This window comes from Lepisma saccharinum, chromosome 11 (genome assembly GCF_977018435.1).
Source record: "Lepisma saccharinum chromosome 11, izLepSacc3.1, whole genome shotgun sequence".
Classification (NCBI taxonomy): Eukaryota; Metazoa; Arthropoda; class Insecta; order Zygentoma; family Lepismatidae; genus Lepisma; species Lepisma saccharinum.
Genome location: NC_139239.1, coordinates 6,583,627 through 6,603,779, shown reverse-complemented (window position 1 = coordinate 6,603,779; position 20,153 = coordinate 6,583,627). Strand labels below are relative to the sequence as shown.

Here is a 20,153-nt window from a genome sequence, read left to right as displayed (position 1 = left end):
CTCGTGGACCGATTGTTGGTGATAGCCGGCGAAGAGAATGCAGGCAACGGTAATTTCTACAACGAGAAGGTTGGCATCGTGGACATGATCAGCACGAAACTTTCCAACTTCATCGTGAACGACGACAAGGGCATAGGTTACCTGATCAAAATCATCAACACGCTGCCTCCGAAATTCTGGAACGTGGCCGAAGGAAAAGGACTCGTGAACGACATCATCAACAAGTTACCTTTCGAGATGCATCTACCTGGCTACCAGTACTGCGGACCGGGTACCAAACTCGAGAAAAGATTGGAGAGAGGAGACAAGGGTGTGAATGCGTTGGATGCCGCATGCAAAGATCACGACATCGCCTACAACACCACGCAGACGGATCTGAATGCACGTCACGAAGCAGACAGAAAGTTAGAGCACGCAGCTTTCGAAAGGTTCGTGAGTAGAGACGCATCGCTGGGTGAACGGGTCGCCGCACTGGGTACCACCATCGCCATGAACACGAAACAAAAATTGGGGTGGGGTATATAAATAACATACAGTAAAAAAAACAACATGTCTCGTATAACTGATTTACCACCCGAGCTACTATCTAAAATATTCAAAAAGGTAGTTAACGGAGATGTTAATAAACTTGTAATCATGGCAAAAACAATGCCGGAATTTCGCATCCCTTGTGAAATGGTTCTCAAGAACCTTCTTCGGGAGATCAGCGGCCTGAGGTGCGGTGATCTCAACATTCTGCTTTCGGCTGCAGGGGAAAAATTAAACGATAGGTCGGACGAACTGTACGAGGCGATGCAGGGAAGAAGACAGTATACTGATGATTGGTACAAGTCTATGCAGGAGAAGGAAGATATCACTACGCACATCCTCGCGTTTTCCGAAGCACGAACTTTCTTCCTCTGTTAAAAAAATAATAATATATATACGTGTCAAAAAAACTTGATATATAAATAACACACATCATAAAAAAAATAATCTTCGGTATATATAAATAACACACTTCGTGAAAAACAATTAAATTTCTCTAACACACACATTGAAATTTTTCTCTTCTTCGATATGACAACTGAAAAAATGAGTGATCTCCAAGCATTAAAACAAATGCTAAATTTGTCAGTCGAGTATGTAAAAATTCGGGAATTGGAAGTCGACAAACCTTACACGATAACTTCCGGTTCAATCGTTTCTACCCAGTATGGCCCCAAGGTACGCCTGTTGCTCAACGCACAATACAGTTTATTTTTACCAGATCGATATGTTAATATGTTATCGGACGAGAAGCTATCTATTTTAATCGAGAACAAAACTCGAATCGTGTACAAGGGGACAAAGGAACTTTTTGGCAAGAAAACAAAGCACGTAATAGAATTTGTGTAGCGACTGCGGGGCCGTGAAAAAAAATCTTAGAATATTTATATATAAATAACATACCGTAAAAAAACTACACAAGAAAAAATCTCAGAATATATATAAATAACATACCGTGAAAATAACACATAGAGCATCAACATGAAGCCCAAGGGTGTCGTGTACCAGATACCATATTCGAATCTAAAAAATCTAGGTACCCTCGATGGGTTACTCACCAAGAAACAACGCGAGAAGAAACGTTCTTGCTTGTCGAAAGGACATGGAATGAAATTGCTGCTCAGCACACCTCAATTGAAAAGGTTGCAGCGTTCGCGGAAACAGCAAAAGATCGGAGGTTTCATATTCAGCATCCCGGCCATCCTGGCAGCATTGGGGGCCGTTGGAAGTTTGGCCGGCGGAAGTGCCGCCATCGCGAAAACCGTCATCGACTCGAAGAAGAACAAGGCGGAATTGGAAGAACAGAAACGTCACAACCTGGCCATGGAGAAGAAGGGGAAAGGTATAACCAAAAAACAAAAAAGCAACCTCGATGCTTTGAAGAAATATAAAAAAAAGAAACAAAAGCACTCACCAACCGAGACATTGAATCTCTGATCGAACCGTTACAAATCAAACACTTCAGAGGAGTTTTCATGTCCGACTCGTTACCTTCAAGTGTCAAAAGAAGAGAATGCGGAGTAGTCAACTTGGACGGCCAAGAAAATCCAGGCACGCATTGGATATGTTACCACAAAAACGATAATGATAAAGCATTTATTTTCGATTCTTTCGGAGGTGTTCCACCTACAAATTTAGTTCATTATCTGAAAACAAGCAAAACCTCCATATACTACAACGACGAACGCATTCAAGATTTATGAGACGTGAACTGCGGTCATCTCTGCCTCTCCATGCTCGCGTTTCTCTCTAAAATAAATAACCCTACGATCGAGGATTTCCAGAAAGCATTGTGGAACCTCAAACAGCATCACTAGGATGGGCGTGTTCCATCTCACGAGCGAATCTTCAATCTTGAAACTCACGCTGCACGACGACATTGTCTATCCTAAATCCGTGGCTCTGCGTGCATTCTACAGCATGTACCTCATACCCAATGTTACGCAGCACAACAACAAAATTAGCGTCGGAAGCGAACACATCGTCGTCACGCCAGGACAATACAATCTTTCCACTTTGCAAGCTCAATTACCCAAAGGCACATACCTTTCTCAAAATTCGGTCACGCACAGAGTGGAAATCCTATCCGCTACGGAGACCGTGGACCTGGGCACCATGGGAGAACTTTTAGGTTTCGAGAACGACACCAAACTCGAAGCTGGCATCAAGCACGTGGCAACCAACATTCCTAAATTCTTGGCCATAGAGACTCTGAACGTACACTGTAACGTGGCCGAAGGTATGATCACGAAATCTTCGGACGGATTGTTAGGAAGTCACAAGCAGACGGGAATCATAGCCACTTTCAAACCAAGTTCCGAGTTCATGGAACCAATCATCTACACGCCCTCTTCGCCGATCTATTTTCCAGTATGTCGCAACCGCATAGACGACATAGAGTTGGTGGTGACGAACGAGAAAGGAGACGTGGTGGATTTCGCAGGTGCCACTACGACGGCCATCGTGGAGATCAACGTATAATAAATAACATACATAGTGAGAATGGAGCAAATCGAAAGTTACGAATTGCAATCTTTCCCTCCCAACCGTCGCACGTTCGCCAATCTCAACGAGGCGAACAGGGAGATCGAATACGATGTGGACGTAGGCGATGGGTTCGTTCATCCTCACAGAGCGGACCTCTACCTTCAATTCGACGTGGTAAAGAAGGAAAGCGGAGACGCGTTTCCTGCAGCAACAAACTTGATACTCGTGGACAACTTCGTGCCTCACCTGTTCTCGCAGGTGGAGGTGAGGAAACACAACACCGTCATCGACAGAATAGACTATCCAGGCATCACGTCGACGGCAGTGGGAACGTTGAAATTATCCAAAACGGACGCAGCGTACTACCAGGCCGGGGGATTCGAAGCCGGGACCAAAATATCGACGAGAAGTCACACGGTGCTCTTTCCCATGCGTCTGCTGCCTGGTTTCTTCTCGGACTACAAGATCATGTGGAAGGGAGGACTGCGCGTTACGTTTCGAAGAGCGGCCAACGACAACGACGCACTGATGCGATACGCTACTTTAGGTCCGGACGGCACCACGCCGATAGCCAACACTTTACCCGAAGCAGCCAAGTGCGTCATCCGGAGCATGGAATTGAGAATGCCGGTGGTGGAATACGAAACGAACTACGCCCTCAAGTACAAAGCGGAGATCTTGAAAAGTCCGCAGGTGTCGATTCACTTTCACGGTTACCAGTGCGTGCAGAAGATGGCGTCGGGAAGTCACATGGAATTCGACGTGACGACGCAGTTCAACAACATACAGTTCGACATGCCAGATTTCGTCGTAGTGCTCTTTCAGACCGGGAGGGACAAGAATCAGGAAAAAGATTCCAGCAAGTTCGACGACTGCAAGATCAAGAACGTTTATCTGAAGAACGGTAGGAACGAAGTGTTCCCGCGCGAGAATTACAACCTCGACGTGACCAAAAACGATTACCTCAAACTTTACGAAGCGTTCTCGGCTTACAAACGCGTGACCGAGGGAAGCGTGGACATGTACTACACGCCCAGCGAGTTCAAAGCACGGAGACCCATGACCGTCATCAACACATCTAAGAGAAAAAAGGTTGTGGTCAACGATCGAACCAACATCAAGGTCGTCTGCGAGTTCCACGATGCCTTGCCCGAGGATACCCTATGCAGTGTCATCCTGATTGCAGAGAAGTCCTTCGCCTACGACGTGAAGAACGAGAGGGTCACAGAGCAGTTTTAACAAGTTTTTTAACATCTTTTCTTGCACAATAAGAAATTTTCTGCACTAGCACAATCAGTTACAATAGCACAATACGAATTTCACTAGTTCAGATCAGTTACAAATGTCAATTTCATTAGCTATCAGCTACAATATCTTTTTTGCACTATAGCACGAGACAATCAGAAAATTTGCACAAAAAAATTTGTTGTTGTTTTTACACGTGAAAATTAACAATAAAATTTTTTTTTATCGTTTCAGATGCTGTCGAAACATCAAAAACATATACACACACACTAAAAAAATAAGCATGCAACTTTATTTGTAACACACACACATACATTCTCCATCTTCATCAAGAAAATATTATAATAAACATAATTATTTTTATCTATATCTCACAATAAAACTCTATATCAAATAACACTAGAGTCGTTAGTACACGTTGCATGCATTACGGAGGTCCTCTGTAGGGTTTCATGGAAGTTTGGGGGGAAAAAAAAAACACGTGAAACTCTACAGAGGTGCGGTAATCTATAACCGCAGCCATTAGAAAACTTTCACATTTTTGGTTGGGCACCACGCACCCTGGCGAGGTTATAGGGGCCAGGCATCCTAAAAACAACAATTATTATTTTGTTTGTTTGTTTGTGTTACAATGTTCCCCCGAGAGAGGTTTACAAAGGTCACGATATACGGAGTTGGAAAATTACGATATGGCGCATTCGCTCATTACTGTTGCCAGCCATAAATCTCTCTCTCTCTCTTCATCTTACAGCAAAGTTGGCATCTCTATTTTTTTTTAGTTGTAAGTAAATTGCCAACACACACTAGTTAATAATGCTACATATTATACGCGCACACGCACACACATACTATATTACCATCCACCCATCTCTCTCTCTTTTACGGCAGTACATATTTGTTGCCGGCTCTCCTTGTTTAGTGTGTGTAGGTTGGCAAAAATTGCTTTATGCACTGTAAGGCAAGCCTCAAGCCAGATTGCCAGCTCCTTGCTTTAGGCTAGGTTAGACAAAAAAAAAGCTGTAGGTAGGCTGTCGGTTGTTTAACTCTTCCCTCTCTCTCTCTCCTCTCTCTTTTTTGTAAAAGATTATGGCAAAAATACCAGTAGGTTGGCAAATTGCTTTATGCACTGTAAGGCAAGTCTTAAGCAAGGTTGCCAGCTCCTTGCTTTAGGTTAGGTTAGGTTAGGTTAGGTTAGGTTAGAGTAGGTTAGGTTAGAGTAGGTTAGGTTAGAGTAGGTTAGGTTAGAGTAGGTTAGGTTAGGTTAGGTTAGGTTAGGTTAGAGTAGGTTAGGTTAGGTTAGGTTAGGTTAGGTTAGGTTAGGTTAGGTTAGAGTAGGTTAGGTTAGAGTAGGTTAGGTTAGAGTAGGTTAGGTTAGGTTAGGTTAGGTTAGGTTAGAGTAGGTTAGGTTAGGTTGGGTTAGGTTAGGTTAGGTTAGGGTGGGTGTTGGCAGCTGTCGGTTGTTTAACTCTTCCCTCTCTCTCTCTCTCTCTCTCTCTCCTCTCTCTTTTTTTTTTGTAAAAAGCTATGGCAAAAGTACCAGTAGGTTGGCAACCTTGCTTTATGCACTGTAAGGCAAGTCTTAAGTAAGGTTGCCAGCTTCTTGCTTTAGGTTAGGTTAGACCAAAAACCTTGGTGATTTTTTTCGAGTAAGATGTTGGTAATACTGTATCCGAAAATAGGGGGGGGGGGTTTATGCCTTACAAGAGCAAACCATTAAAGCAAGCCCCACCAAGCTTTACTTTCGGGTGTAGTGTTGGCAACACTGCGAGAAAAAAATTGCCAGCTCCTTGCTTTAGGTTAGGTTAGACCAAAAACCTTGGTGATTTTTTCGAGTAAGGTGTTGACAACACTGCGAGAAAAAGGTTGCCAGCTCCTTGCTTTAGGCTAGGTTAGACCCAAAAAAAACCTTGGTGATTTTTTCAAGTAAGGGGCTGGCAACACTGCCAGAAAATGGAGCTCATGCCTTACAAGAGAAATCCATTAAGGCGAGCTCCACCGAGCTCCAATTGGTGTTTGTCAATTCTCTATTTGGGTCTACTAATTCATAACGTACAATTCCGCTTATGCACATGTGGTTAGGTTAGGAGAACTAGATTTAGAGCTCACAGCAATTAATTTTGGCGTTTGGTGGAAGGGGCGAATGCAAAATAAAATATTTCGTATATTTGGAACTTTCCACTCTCAAAATTGCCAATCAGGGGGCATTTTAAGGGTTTCTTGCATTTATCTGGGTTTTCCCGATTTCTTCACCGCCTTTATTTAAACATCTATATTGCTTGTTTGTTTCAAGTCCACTTATGCACAGAAAGGCTAATCGGGACTGGACCTACAGTTTGAAGTGGGATCGGAACCACTGTGCAATGTGCCTCCACCAGATATCGAACCCGGGACCCCTTGAACCCATCAGCCCCCTCTGGAAAAAAACAGTGGTTGCGCGAAACTATTTTTCGTCTTTCCAAACAAACCTTTTCCTCCGTGCAAAAGGACAACTCAACGTACAGTCACGGACACTTCTGGGTTATAACAATTCCATTAACTTTCAATGGAATCGTTACAACCCAGAAGTGTCCATGACTGTACAAGGTCAACGAAGTTAGTAATAAGGTGTGTTCTATACAGCTAATATTGATACACTTGTAGGTTTAATTGCATCATCTGCAAATAGGCTGTATAAAGAAACAATCTACCGGAATTCTAAGTGAGGTGAGTGTACGTATTCCATATTGTTGACGTTGATAATATCGATACCAGTGATCTCGATCGATATATCGCACCACAACGCGCTCGGTACGCATTAAGCGCTGCGTTGAAGACGCACATTGCATTCACGAGACACTTTGTGCAGCGTGCCTATCCTCGCGGGCCGAGTCATTTGCATGGCAAAACCATTCCGTCTGGTTTAATCGCAGCCGTAACAACTGCGATGGACACATCAGGGTTACGAGATTGGTCGTCCGCGACGGTCAACGGGACATAAGAATACAAGATAGACAATGGAATGGATCGTTATGGACCCGAGTCAGGTCCCGCCGTAACGACTTTCAGTTCGTTTTGAAGCCCAGCAATTAAGGAATTACGTGGGACGGCGCTGAATGCGTTCGGATCCTTAGAGATTTATTAAACGGGAAGACATCGCAAAGGGTTTAAGTGACTGGGCGAGCAACGCTGGACGCCTTCCAACTGTCCTTACAGATTGGGGGTGGCAGAGCTCTTCTTCGATTCTTGCACAGGACAGCCAAAAAAAGTTTCCTTCAAAGCATCTACGCCGACCTCCGTGCGGAGTGGTTAGCACAGCGCGGTACGACGCCAGAGGTCACGGGTTCGAATCCCGACTTGGGCGCTCTTGGTGAATGTCTCTTCGTCAATTTTATCATATCACTCATCCTCATCACGAGTAGCCAAAGTGACAGAAATAGGAAAATTAATCAAATAGATCAATCCGTTATGCATTTCCGTTTTTAAGAACATTTTGCAGTCGAATAATGAACGAAATGATCGAGAAATTCCAAGACGTCGTATTTACTGGTTAATTCTTGATGGTTTTTCTTGCAAACTGCCTATTTTAATTCCAGAAATGAAAAACAATAACCTGAAAGGGAAATAGAGTGTAGAATTTGAGATTTTCATAGTGTTGAGACATTTCGAACACACACGTCTACTTCAGTGGAACGCTGTTGTTACGTTTCTGAAGCATGCGTTTGCTACACTTTTTTGACTCAAGATGTGGTGCAGGTGCATGCATCCCTTTGTCAGGTTGGTGCGAAGAAACAGTGTTGAACCAAGTAGACGAAAAGCGGTGTTCAAGTCCAAAAGATTGAACAATTGCCTCTTTGCTGCTTTAAACATTTATTTGATTAGTTCTCGGATTTCTAGGTTCTAAAATGTGCTTTTAGGTTCCTAAAATAGGCTCTAAAAGTCCTAACGTAGGTTCGAAAAACCTTAAAATAGGTTCTAAAAATCCTAAAATAGGTCCTAAAAATATTAAATTAGGCCCGTAAAGTCCTGAAGCAGCTAGCTTCAAAGAAACTTAAAATAGTTCAAAATTCCTGGAAAATGCTGATTAGGTATAGTCAGTCACCTATACCCTGAAATACGCACTATCTTGCATAACGTTATGTGTGTTGCCTAACCCCACGGAGATGGCAGAACTTGCCCTTGGAAATTTGCTATTAAAATCCACTCCTCGCCGTATAGTTAGGCAACAATCTATTTCCATGTTATCCACAGTCAAACTCCGCAATTTTGTCTGTGAGGATAATATGCTGAAAATAATCTTTGAACAAAAACATAGTCAGTGGTGCAAACTTCAATGCTTAAATGTTAGTTTGCAAGTGACGCGAAAGTGAGGAAGACCACACAGATCAGATCACTTTGGATTGTACAGGTAACAGTGGCACCAGACATTTCGCTTTGTTTAGAGCTTTGAAAAATCACCATGAACTTGGAGGAAGGGAAATCGACAGAGAGTACGTATCAAACATGCTCGTCATTGAATTTTCGTGACCAAATAGAGCAAATGCCTCTGTATGACATAAAAATCCTGTAAAACGTTTAAAAATATATAAAAACCTAAACAAAAGGCTTGATTTAACTGCAAAAACCTACAATAGGTTCTAACAAGCGAAATAGGTCTCTTTAGGCACTATAAAACTTCAATAGTTTTTACGTTTTTTAATCAAACGTTGACATAACTTATTATTTCTTATATATCTGTAAAGGAAAAAAATACGATATAGACCTAAAATCCGAGATCTAGTTATCACGCACCACGTGATCATACACCACACCTCTCCAGAACGTAGTGTAAACGATGCAAACACCAAATACTCTACTTGACACTAACGGAGTAGACGAGTCTATGTCGCACCGGTAACCAACTACGTGGACGCGCGAGTGCAGAGAGAGTAGGGTTGGTACGGTAATTTACGTTAAGTTTTTTACGTAAATTATGCGTAATTTACTTAGCGTAGAAAACCAGTTCTTTACGCAGATGTGATTTACTACTTTAATTATATTACATTCTAAATCTTAATTTTCCTACACATTTCAGCACAAAATCATTATTTTCTGAAGATTGTTTATACAGCCACCTCACGTCCTCACCCTCACTAACAGATTTTTTAAAACAGAACTGTTCTTTCACATATATATATATAACATCCAATTTTTTAACTATTGTTACCCCAATTTCCACCATAATTTTCGTACTTACGATGCAATTTTAAGCAAAACATACTTGAAAATCATAGAAAGTATATTTCAACAGCTACAAAATGAATTTTGTTTCACGTCAGTAGCTCTAATGCTTTTTTTTTAGATATTAAGGTTTCTGAAAGGTGCTAAATGAGCAAAAAAAGTCATGCGCCATGTTGGAAAATGGCTGCCCCAGGAGAACTAAAGACAATCATTTTTTTTGAACATTGGTTTTGATATCTAGAAACATGTACAAACGTATGTACTAAAAATGAAAATTTTCTCAAATAGTCGTGCAACCACCATTGGATGGTTTGGAATGGAATGACCCATATTTTTAAAAATTGAGAAACTGGTTGATATATTAATCTAGCACTAGCACTTGCAACATAACATAACGATTAAGGACAATTTATTTGGATATTATATCAAAGTTTTAGTAACAGCTTTAAATTTCTTTTTTGTGCCTATTATGCACTTGCATAGGCTAATTATGATGTGAATATGAATATACGTAGCAGTTTGTAAAATTCCAATATAAGATCACATACAAATTCGGAAGGAAAGTTTCATAAAGCCTTTTTTTTCTGCCACTGCCAACTGCCATACATAACAATAATCATTGTAAAAACCATGTTTTCTTCTAAATTTTATGTTTGGTTATAGTTTTTTTACGTACTTTACGTTTTATACGTATTTTACGCTTAATTTACGTGTCATGTAGAAAACCTTTTTCTACGCATAATTGCACAACCCTGAGTGTCAAAAGGTGCAGCCAACTAGACGGGACTTTCAGCTGTTATGGAGACAGGAGGAAGGGGAGAGGGAACCTGAATGGGTTCATGGATTCTGTAAACGTAGACTGAGAATACCATAATCTTTTTCCTGTACTAAAACGACATCTTGATAGCTTTTTTAAGTACACCTGAATGTCACCACAAAGGTTTATCTCTTGTTGAGAAGGTTAGAGATAATGCTTGCCATAAAGCCTTTACTTCATCCTTGCATTGCTCAATGTCTATGTAGACTATCGCTCTGTTCGCTACTGAAAATAGGTTCTCCCGATAGCGTCTTGCTTAAGACATGGTTTTCAAGGTTCTCGGGTTCGACGCCTTGTTGAGGCACGTTGCACAATGGCCCGGATCTTACTTTAAACTGAAGGTCCAGTCCCGATTAGCCTCCCTGAGCAAAAAGTAGGCTTAAACCAAGTAAAGAACCACAGTTCAAGAAAACTAACATCTTTGTTCTTCCATGATAACTCTGCTCCACTACGTGCTGCTGCGTGTATGTTCTAAGCTCAGAGCTTTTATTTGGGAGGGGTAGAAACTTTTGTGAGGTGATTAATTAATTGGCTGCAGAGATCACAGCTACAAACTTTCAGTATGCAGTTACAATCACAAAAACTTTGAAGTTTTTTGCAAAGCCAAAACTTACAATATGGTATTACTAAATATACCACGTACCTCAGGTGTGTTGTGTAAAAGCAATTGTTGATGTATTTTCTGGTGCGGAGGGGAGAGACTAAATATATATTTGTCAATTACTGGTCACATGTTACTTTGGTTTGAACACCTTGAGTTACAACTCAAAATGCTTTCACAACAGTTTAACTTAAACTGAGGCGAAACTAGAACCAATTTAAATTTCACACATCTTCGCAAAGTGGAACGGCAACATTTTACTTCATAGAAAACAAGAAAAAAATCGCAACAATGGTAAAGAAATAACAATCTAAACTAGATACAATCGTAAAGATAAGGGTTGAAGCGTAAGTTATAACTGGGGCCCGGATTTCAATGACCAAAAAAAATATGAAAAACGATCTTTAAAAATATCAATAAAATGACCTAAAATATTGTCTTTATTTCAGGGTATGACTGTTAGTATGACATAGTTCTTATTTCTGTAAAGTTAGAACTGAAATTTCAAGGCGTATGTGAATTTGAAGTATAAAAATCTTAACTTATTGAAAATTATTGCAGTAGGTAATGTCAAAGCATGTTGCTTTGTTCCTACAATCACGTGGCGATAGAATTATTGTTTTCATTGTTACAGATATCAATTGCAATTACATTACTTTCTATTCTTGCAATTACGAAAAAAAAGACAAAAGAGACGCGAAAAATGACCGAAAAATGAGGTAAAACTTTTAAGAAAAAATAGAAAATATGATGAAAAATCTACAATAAAATTCACATTTTTATAATCAGAGGTTTATATTCACGATTTCAATACTTAATTGATTGATTGATTTGGTGTTATAAGCCCACTTTTATGCACAGTACGGCTAATCGGGTCTGGACCTACAGTTTAAAGTGCGATCTGAACCACTATGTGGCTCCACCTGGTATCGAACCCGGAACCCCTTGATTACAAGGCGACAACGTTACCAGTGCGCCATCGGGGAGGCCCTAATTTCAACACTTAAGAGCAATGCATACTACATAAGGGAAAAAGATGACATGCGTTCAAAATCCGAGCCCTGGTTATAATGCATCAGATTTACAATACAAAAGATGTTAAAGCCTAGAGTGCTGTTTTGTTCTACGACTAATAACAGCTTCGTGCAGCAGCTGAAACCAATTTATCAACAAATGAGTAGAGATTGGAGCTTGAAGTGACAACCGCGATGAATTTTATCTTCTAATCTAATACGAGAGATAATTACCGACAAACAAGGAGAAAATGAAACCTGATGATCTACTCGTAATTACATTCTGCAGCTGAAAGCAAATTCTCAACGATTAAGACAAGATTGAGGCCTGGAATTCCACGGCGAAGAACTTTTCATCTAGACACAAAATTTGAAACGAGATTCTAAACAATCACGAAAAGATCCAGACCTGAAATTCTCGCACCAATTACCTTTTTCACATCGACACAGGATTTGATAGCAAACTCTCATCTCGGAAATTCCGAGGCCTAAAATTCCCGGAGCGGTCAATATTATTTCATTTTGACAAAAAAAAATCAAATCAGATTTCGACGCCCTCCCCCCTTCCTATATCTCTCTCTCTTTCTCTCTCTCTCTCTCAGAAAGAAAGAAGGAAAGAAAGAAGAAAGAAAGAGAGGGAGAGAGAGGGAGAGAGAAAGAGAGAGAGAGAGAGCGCTGATAGAGAAAAATTCTCTCTCTCTCTCTCTCTCTGTCTCTCTCTCTCTGTCTCTCTCTCTCACTCCCTCTCACTCTCGTCTTTCTCTCTTCCCCTCTCTCTCTCTCTTTCTTTCTTCTTACCTCTTTCTCTCTCTCTCCCTCTCTCTCTCTTCAGAGAGACTACCTCCTCTCTCTCTCTCTCTTTCTCTCTCTCTCTCTCTTGGGAGAGAGTGAGGGAGAGAGAGAGGAGAGGAAAGGGAAAGGAAGAGAGGGGAGAAAGAAAAGAGAGAGAGAGAGACTCTCTCTCTCTCTCTTTAAAAAAAAAGACTATAGAAGAGAGTATGAGATTCACGCCATGTTGCAACTTGAAGAAGATTTTCAAGTTGGTTATTAATAGGGCTCGAAAGTTGAAGACATATAAATTGCCCAAAAAAAAAAAACTATAAAAAGACTTAAAAATGTCAAAAAAGGACGTAAAAACTGAAAAGAGGACGTATAAATGTGATCCAAATTAATTAATTAATAACCAGTTTAAATTTCATATTTAATGAATATGCATGGCACCTCCTTATCTGACTTGAGATCTTTGCAGGCGCGTGCTGTCTGGTCGTATCCACCGTGCTCAAAGCTTCAAAACAAAAGAAAGTGTCCACTTACAGCGCGACCTTCCAGACAAGTTACGGTTAAAGGACCTTGTACTATACCTGCTTCAGTCGTCTAAAAATGTTTTTATCTCTCGTTTCAGGGATGGTTCAAATATATTTATTTATTTATTTATTTGATTCGAATTGAGAATGAGCAGTAACAACGTAGTCGAAAGAAGTTGAAGTTGCAGAAAAAAGCCGTTAAGCCCTAAAAAAGGCTAAAAAAGGACCAATAAGGCAAGAAACGTCGAAAAAGGCAAAAAAGGACAAATAAAACCCACCTTTTTCTGGCCTACAATGACCAAAAATGAACATATATTATGTTGGGCCTCATCTTCGGACAATAGGGGAAAAAAACAAACGATTTTTCCTCAACTTCCTAGCCCTAGTTATTAAGCTAGACACGATGTTTGAAAAATATGATGAATAAGTATTTACAGAATCGCATGCATTCCTTGTTGAGCAAAAACGCAACAACTTCAACTCCAAAATACGGCAAATCAAATGTATTTTCGACTTTCCCCACGACAAATCATGTCCTCTTTCCGTTCAAGGTGTGTTTTTCTACGCAATGGGAAGTTTGATATTCCGAAGAGAACAAGTAAAAATAATACTAACATAAACGCAGTGCTAAGTTTTCTCCCCCACCTAGAACCATCCAGCGCACAGACCTCCCCTTTTTCAGCTCGCCTGGGTGAAAGGTTGGTAGGGAGGCGCGGTTTAGGGTCTTTGCAGAACCTTGTTTCTGGCAGACACTAAAACTGTTCACTGTGGCCTTAAGAAACTACTGATGCTTAAAATTTTCACAGCAATAAAAATTTCATCTTCAAACCAATTTTAAAAGAAAATTCTCCACAATTGAAACAAATGTAATCTGTTGCTATCATAACTTAGTCATTGTAAGAGAAAGATACTGCAAAAAGCAATTTAATCTTGTAACAATGTTGGTAGAAACGTGTTGCTTAAACAGTATTGATCCTGTCATTACTCACCTCTAATATAGAAGACGAATTAGAGAGAATGAAAGAAAGAAAGAGAGAGACGAACTCTTCTCTCTCTCTCTCTCTCTCTCTCTCTCTCTCTCTCTCTCTCTCTCTCTTTCGATTCCCTCTTTCTTCTTCTCTCCCTCCTCTCTTTTCCAAAAAGAGAAAGATCCGCGCCCTCATACACGTAGTAGCACAAATCAGGGCCGACCTATCAAAACCAACATTATTTACATGAAGTACACTGGTCGGCATTTTGAGGGGAAAAATTACTATTTTTTATTTTTCAAATCAATGGGTGTTTCTGGAAGTATTTTCAATGCTGATCACGGAAATATAAATCCATTTTTCCCATCACGTCAGAATTTTTCACAATTTCACAATCAAAATTCTCATATTCGCCATTACATTGCATTTATTACATACCACAATAAAAGGGAAATTTCGGTTGTTTCAAAATCAATCAGTGATTCTGGAAGTATTTTCAATGCTGATGCTGGAAATAACATCCATTGTTTTGCACCACGACAGGATTTTTCACAATTTTACAATCAAAATTCTCATATTCGCCATTACTTCACATTTATTACACAACACAACAAAATAAATTTATACAAGGGAAATTTCGGTTGATTCGAAACCAATAGGTGATTCTGGAAGCATTTGGAATGCTGATCACGGAAATGACATCAGTTTCTACCCATTGTCAGCATTTTGCCCTAGGTCAGGATTTTTCTCCATGTCACTAAAAGTTCAATCAACCCACCATATTATAACATTGAGGATTGGACATTTTGTGAAGGAAATTTTCATGGCGGATTTCGAAAATAAAACTACGTAATTAAAGTCGATACAATTTTCATGCTAATGTGTCATGTGAAAGTGGAATAAAAGCGCACAAATTTGCATGCATTTATGGTTCAAAATTAAAGGATTTGTATTGTAGAAAATCAATGTTACCACCATCAAAACAGAGCCATCTATTGAGGAAATAATGGAACTACACATTTTATTGTGAAATTGTGACAAATCCTGACGGGAAGCCATTTGCGTGTTCAGCATTTAAAATACTTGCAAAATCACATATTGGTTTGCAAACAACCGAAATTTCCCTTGAATAAATTTATTTTGTTGCGTTGTGTAATAAATGTGATGTAATGGCGAATATGAGAATTTTGATTGTGAAATTGTGAAAAATCTTGACGTGATGGTAAAAAATGGAAGTTATTTCCGTGATCAGCATTGAAAATATTTCCAGAATCACTTATTGGATAGGAAACATCCGAAATTTCTCTTTTGTTGCGTTATGTAATAAATGTACTGTAATGGAGAATACCATAATTTGATTGTGAAATTGTAAAAAATTCTGAAGTGATGGAAAAAAATGGATTTCATTTTTGGAATCAGCATGCTGATTTTATTCAGACACAACAGTCATCTGCGAGACATCGAAAATCATGTCGATTAATGTTATTAATGCAAATCGATGTTGAATTACACTAGCACTTACTGGAAATCATCAGGCGAAGTATATATGAACGCAAACACGCCCATTTTTTACATTTTTATTAGCTATTTAAGGAAATGAACTAAAAAATGAGAGAAAGTGTCTCATAGAATTAAAAGCTTATACTCTTGAAGCAAATGCACCAAAATATTATTCTAAAAATAATTAGAACTTTGCCATATAATGAAGGAACCAAAAGTGAACTAACAGTTCACATCAATTTTAACGTATTTTTTTAAAAAATTGAACGTATTTCAAAACTTTTCAATGTATTTTTTAGAACTAATTGAAACCGTACAACTTATATGGGCTTAGAAAGGAGCTATTTGTTCCAAATTTCTGTCAAGATCTTACTGACCCGCAGAACAAGCCATCAAATGTATGAAACACAATTCCAAGAAATTTACAAAATATTTTTAAAATGTTCAAATCTCAATATGTTTCTCCTACTTTTACGAGATATGCGTATCTCAAATAAAGGAAACCGAATGTTGTCACTTTTCAATATCGTTATTTTGACAACTCTAAGATTTCGTATGGGTACTGCAATGATTTCTGCATACAAATAATTTGCATTCCGAACAATGTACTGTAATTTTAATCTTATTTCCACCAAATTCATGGCTGGAGTCCTATGATTTAAGGTAGGAAACGTTCCAGCGCGCGGTACTGAGTGCCGCCAAAGGGGGACCGGTCACTTCAGATCTGAAAGAACGCCAGGAAAAAGGCGCGCGAACGCCTCTGTTTTCGTGGGAATAGTATAGATAGGTTACCTAGTGGTTTCCCAGCCATTATTGCACTGGTAAGGAAAAATAAATCAAAAGTTTTAAAAAAGACGGCACTCAGTGTTACGGAGGGTAAACTTGGTTGGTAATCCGAGAACACATGTTTGAATCACGTCGGCAGGAAAGCTACAATTCCTATTTTAAAAATTTAGTGTAACGATCAATATAAATTTTGAACGCTAATTATTGCATTTGCGCCTACGTATACTATAAGAAGTGGGGCAAAAGGGGAAGGGGTAGTTGTTGCAATTTCGTGGAAAGGTGACAGACTTTCAATGGACGATGAAGGAGAACCATTTTCGTTGAGAAGTTCCCGAGTTACTGTCGGAGGGGGGTTGGGAGGAGTAAGCTCCCGGAGAAATCAGGTACAATGTGACTTGTTCAAGCTTGCATGATAGTTACCTGCAAGGCTTGTATGTGCTCTGTTCCCCCTCCCCTGCCCCCTTGGAAATTCTCCTTTGTTAGTCGAAACTTCTGCTAGTAGCAACAAACTGCTCTAGGCTGTAGAGAAGCAACATGTATTGATTCGAAGAGACGAAGACTAACTTCGCAAAAGGGAACGTTGGGGAAGGGGAAGGCAGTTAGTTAACTCTGCAATTTTTTTTCAGGAGAGGAAAATGTAACTGTGCTGCAGTCAATTTAGTTTCGGAGTTTTAACCCATTCTTCAAATAACTGGCTCTGCTTGAATTCTGAATCCTTATAGCTTCATGGTGTACACACACACAAATTGTTGGTATTCTTGAATCTGATAAGCACGAACTAATTTATAATTTTGTTTCCTACAGTCGGCATCGTGTGCAATTTTATTTAACTGCCCTAAGCTCATAGGGCTATTTCTTCTTCTTTAAATGTATCTACTAATTACCTTCTGAGTTTTCGTGATTTATATTTTACGAGGATAATTAAAGAGATTAAGAATGAAGGGGGGGGGGAGAGAGAGAGAGATATTGGAATTGAGAGGGGTGAGGAAAAAGGAGAGAGGGTAGGGTAGAACGAAAAGAGGGGGTGCTGAGTCTTCAAGGTTGTTCAGCCACACAGTTTCATAAATATCACGTTATGAAACTCTTTGTACTGAATTTAAGGATCTAGGACCAAACTCGAAGTGGAACCGCCAACCTCCGTGGAGGAGTGGTTAGCACAGCGCTTTACAATGTCTGGGGTCCGGGCTTTGAATCATTGCCTGGCCGTTCTTTGTGAGTACAACAATTTCATCATATCATCACTCATCCACATCGTCACGATTATCCAAAAGTGTCATAAAAGCGACGTAAAATAACCTAATTCAATCCATTGATCGACGTAGAACCAGAGGATTCGGAGAGCTATTCAAAATTCTAAATACAGAACAGCGAATATATTTGCAAAAAGGCTAAAATTTACTTGAAGTGGGTTCCCTTTGCCACATAATATCTGTTTATTATTTTAACACCAGTCTTCCACTTTTCGCTCTTCTAGTACTGGATAATCCTGTCGATTAATTGATTGGATTTTTACTTCACTTTTCCGCCACCTTCTGCTAATCGCGAAGATGTGGATGAATGGTGATAAGATGAAATTGATGAAAGGACCTACACATATGGTCAGGACATAGGCCTCGCCGAGGATTATAGTGGCTGCGTATTCAGACGCCAGAGCCTCATTAGCCTGCAACAATGATGTCCCGTTGAGGCCTTGATATGATCCATATTTTTATGTGACGTCACCAGTAGAAGATATGTCACTAATGTATTTATTTTTGTAAAAGAAAGCGTAATTTCTTTGTTATTATATGCAATAATGCACCTTGTTTGTAATGTATATATTTTGTTTAATGTTTTTTGTATTTTATGCTCGGTTATGAGTAGTTTAATGTATCTTCATGTTTGCAAGAGTGCACTATACGAATTTGTATTTCTAAAGATGTATAGATGTCAGTTTTGTTGATAGTATCCTTTTGTAGATAGGGAGTGATTCATCTGTACTTTAATCTGCGTTCTCGAAAATAGTATAAAAGCGAGGATATCGCGTAAGAAATCATCACACTTTTTCGCCACGGATCGACGAAGCTTTTAAACTTAAAAATAACTCCTCGGTGTTGTGCATACATCTTGGTATGGTAGTTCGGGGCGCAAGCTAGGCCTATGTGATCATAGGTACGCCGATATTCATGCATTGATGATATGCACAATACTGCATCCATTCTACGTTAAATAATAAAGCTAGCCTAAGGATTAATTTGGAAATAAAAGGCTAAAGAGCAAATATTGGCTCAGTTATCATTGCATATCTCTTGGTGTGGTAGTTCGGGGCGCAAGCTAGGTCTATGTGATCATAGGCTTGCCGATAGCCACGCATTGAGTTTATGCGTTTTAATTGAGTCAATTCATCGACAAAGCGAAATCCTTGCCTTCGTCTCAAGTATAGTTGCATTATAATTGCAATAAATAAAGAATAAAACTTTTCAGTTTATACATACGGCAGTAATGTGGTTTTATTTCTCTGTGCTGTGAATATTGTCTTTGCCTAACACTATCCCTGTACCTGAGAGGAGTCTGTGTACTTCACCGAGTCTCATCGTTCACCGCTGAGTATTATTAAGTTAATATTAATAGTAAAATAATACGACGCGTTTAAATAAAATAAATACTAGAACGTATCAGCCTCTGTCGGCATTCGTACCCGGAACACGGGTTTTCAGCATGATACGCTCATTCTGAATATTGAAGAATCAAGGGAGGGGGGGGGGGGTTCAAGGATTTATTCAGAATATTCCACACGAAAATTCTACGAAGACATACTTACATGCCAAATAAAGAACTCATGTACTCTTCCTTTCATTAAGAAATAAAAACCTGACTGTTCCGTTATAAAGTATTGAGGCTGAACAGTCTCCTCAAAATAGACAATATTGAGGTTCGCGGGGTATTTTATTACAGGATTCCAGGTATTTTCAAATAACATCCAAAATCATTAAACATACTGAGACATAAATGTTCAGTCTTCAACTTTGCTGATGACATGAATGACGTTTACTCAATATGGATGAAGAAAAAATAAAATATATGGTATTTTTCAGTATCTAATACTGGGAAACACAAAAAATCCAATATCTCTTGAATAATTTTACAAAATTACCTGATTCTTTTTTCAGGTTTACAATCTGTGAGAACATTAACGTATACAAGTTTGCAAAAATAAAACTGTGATATAAATATGCATTATGTGTAAATGATAGGAAATTTTTGTGTAACATTTTATCTTCAACGTTAAAATCTGTATGTACGAAATTTATTGCTTTCTTACATGCACCATTTATAGGTGGAAAAGCTGACAAAGTTAAGTAAATCATTACATGAAAAAATAAATTCACAAACAGTAAAAATGAAATCCTAAGCTTACCTCTTCCAGTAATGAAAGCAAGTCCATATTTTCTTCACATATTTCATCCATCACAAGTTAAATACGAATTTCACAAAATACTGTCGGAACTTTTCTGGAGAAACAAATAGATGAACTTTTTTATACTTCCTTGAAAACTATTTTCCGAGCATTTATTACGTTTTGAGATGCCAATTTTATGTCACACTTTTTTCAAATGTGATGTGGGTTTTTTGATTGGATTTGGAAAAAAGAATTACAAATTTGTTTCGCACAGATTGTTATTTCAAATATATGTTCGATTTTTGTTTTGCATGTTTTAACTGACTCCT

General features: G+C 39.1%; 1 protein-coding gene across 4 annotated transcripts in view; it reads right to left on the bottom strand.

The window, feature by feature from the left end:
* Pde8 (phosphodiesterase 8) overlaps nt 1-20,153 on the bottom strand; it is a 406,334-nt gene that overhangs the window by 206,023 nt on the left and 180,158 nt on the right. The gene's annotated exons all lie outside the window — the stretch shown is intronic.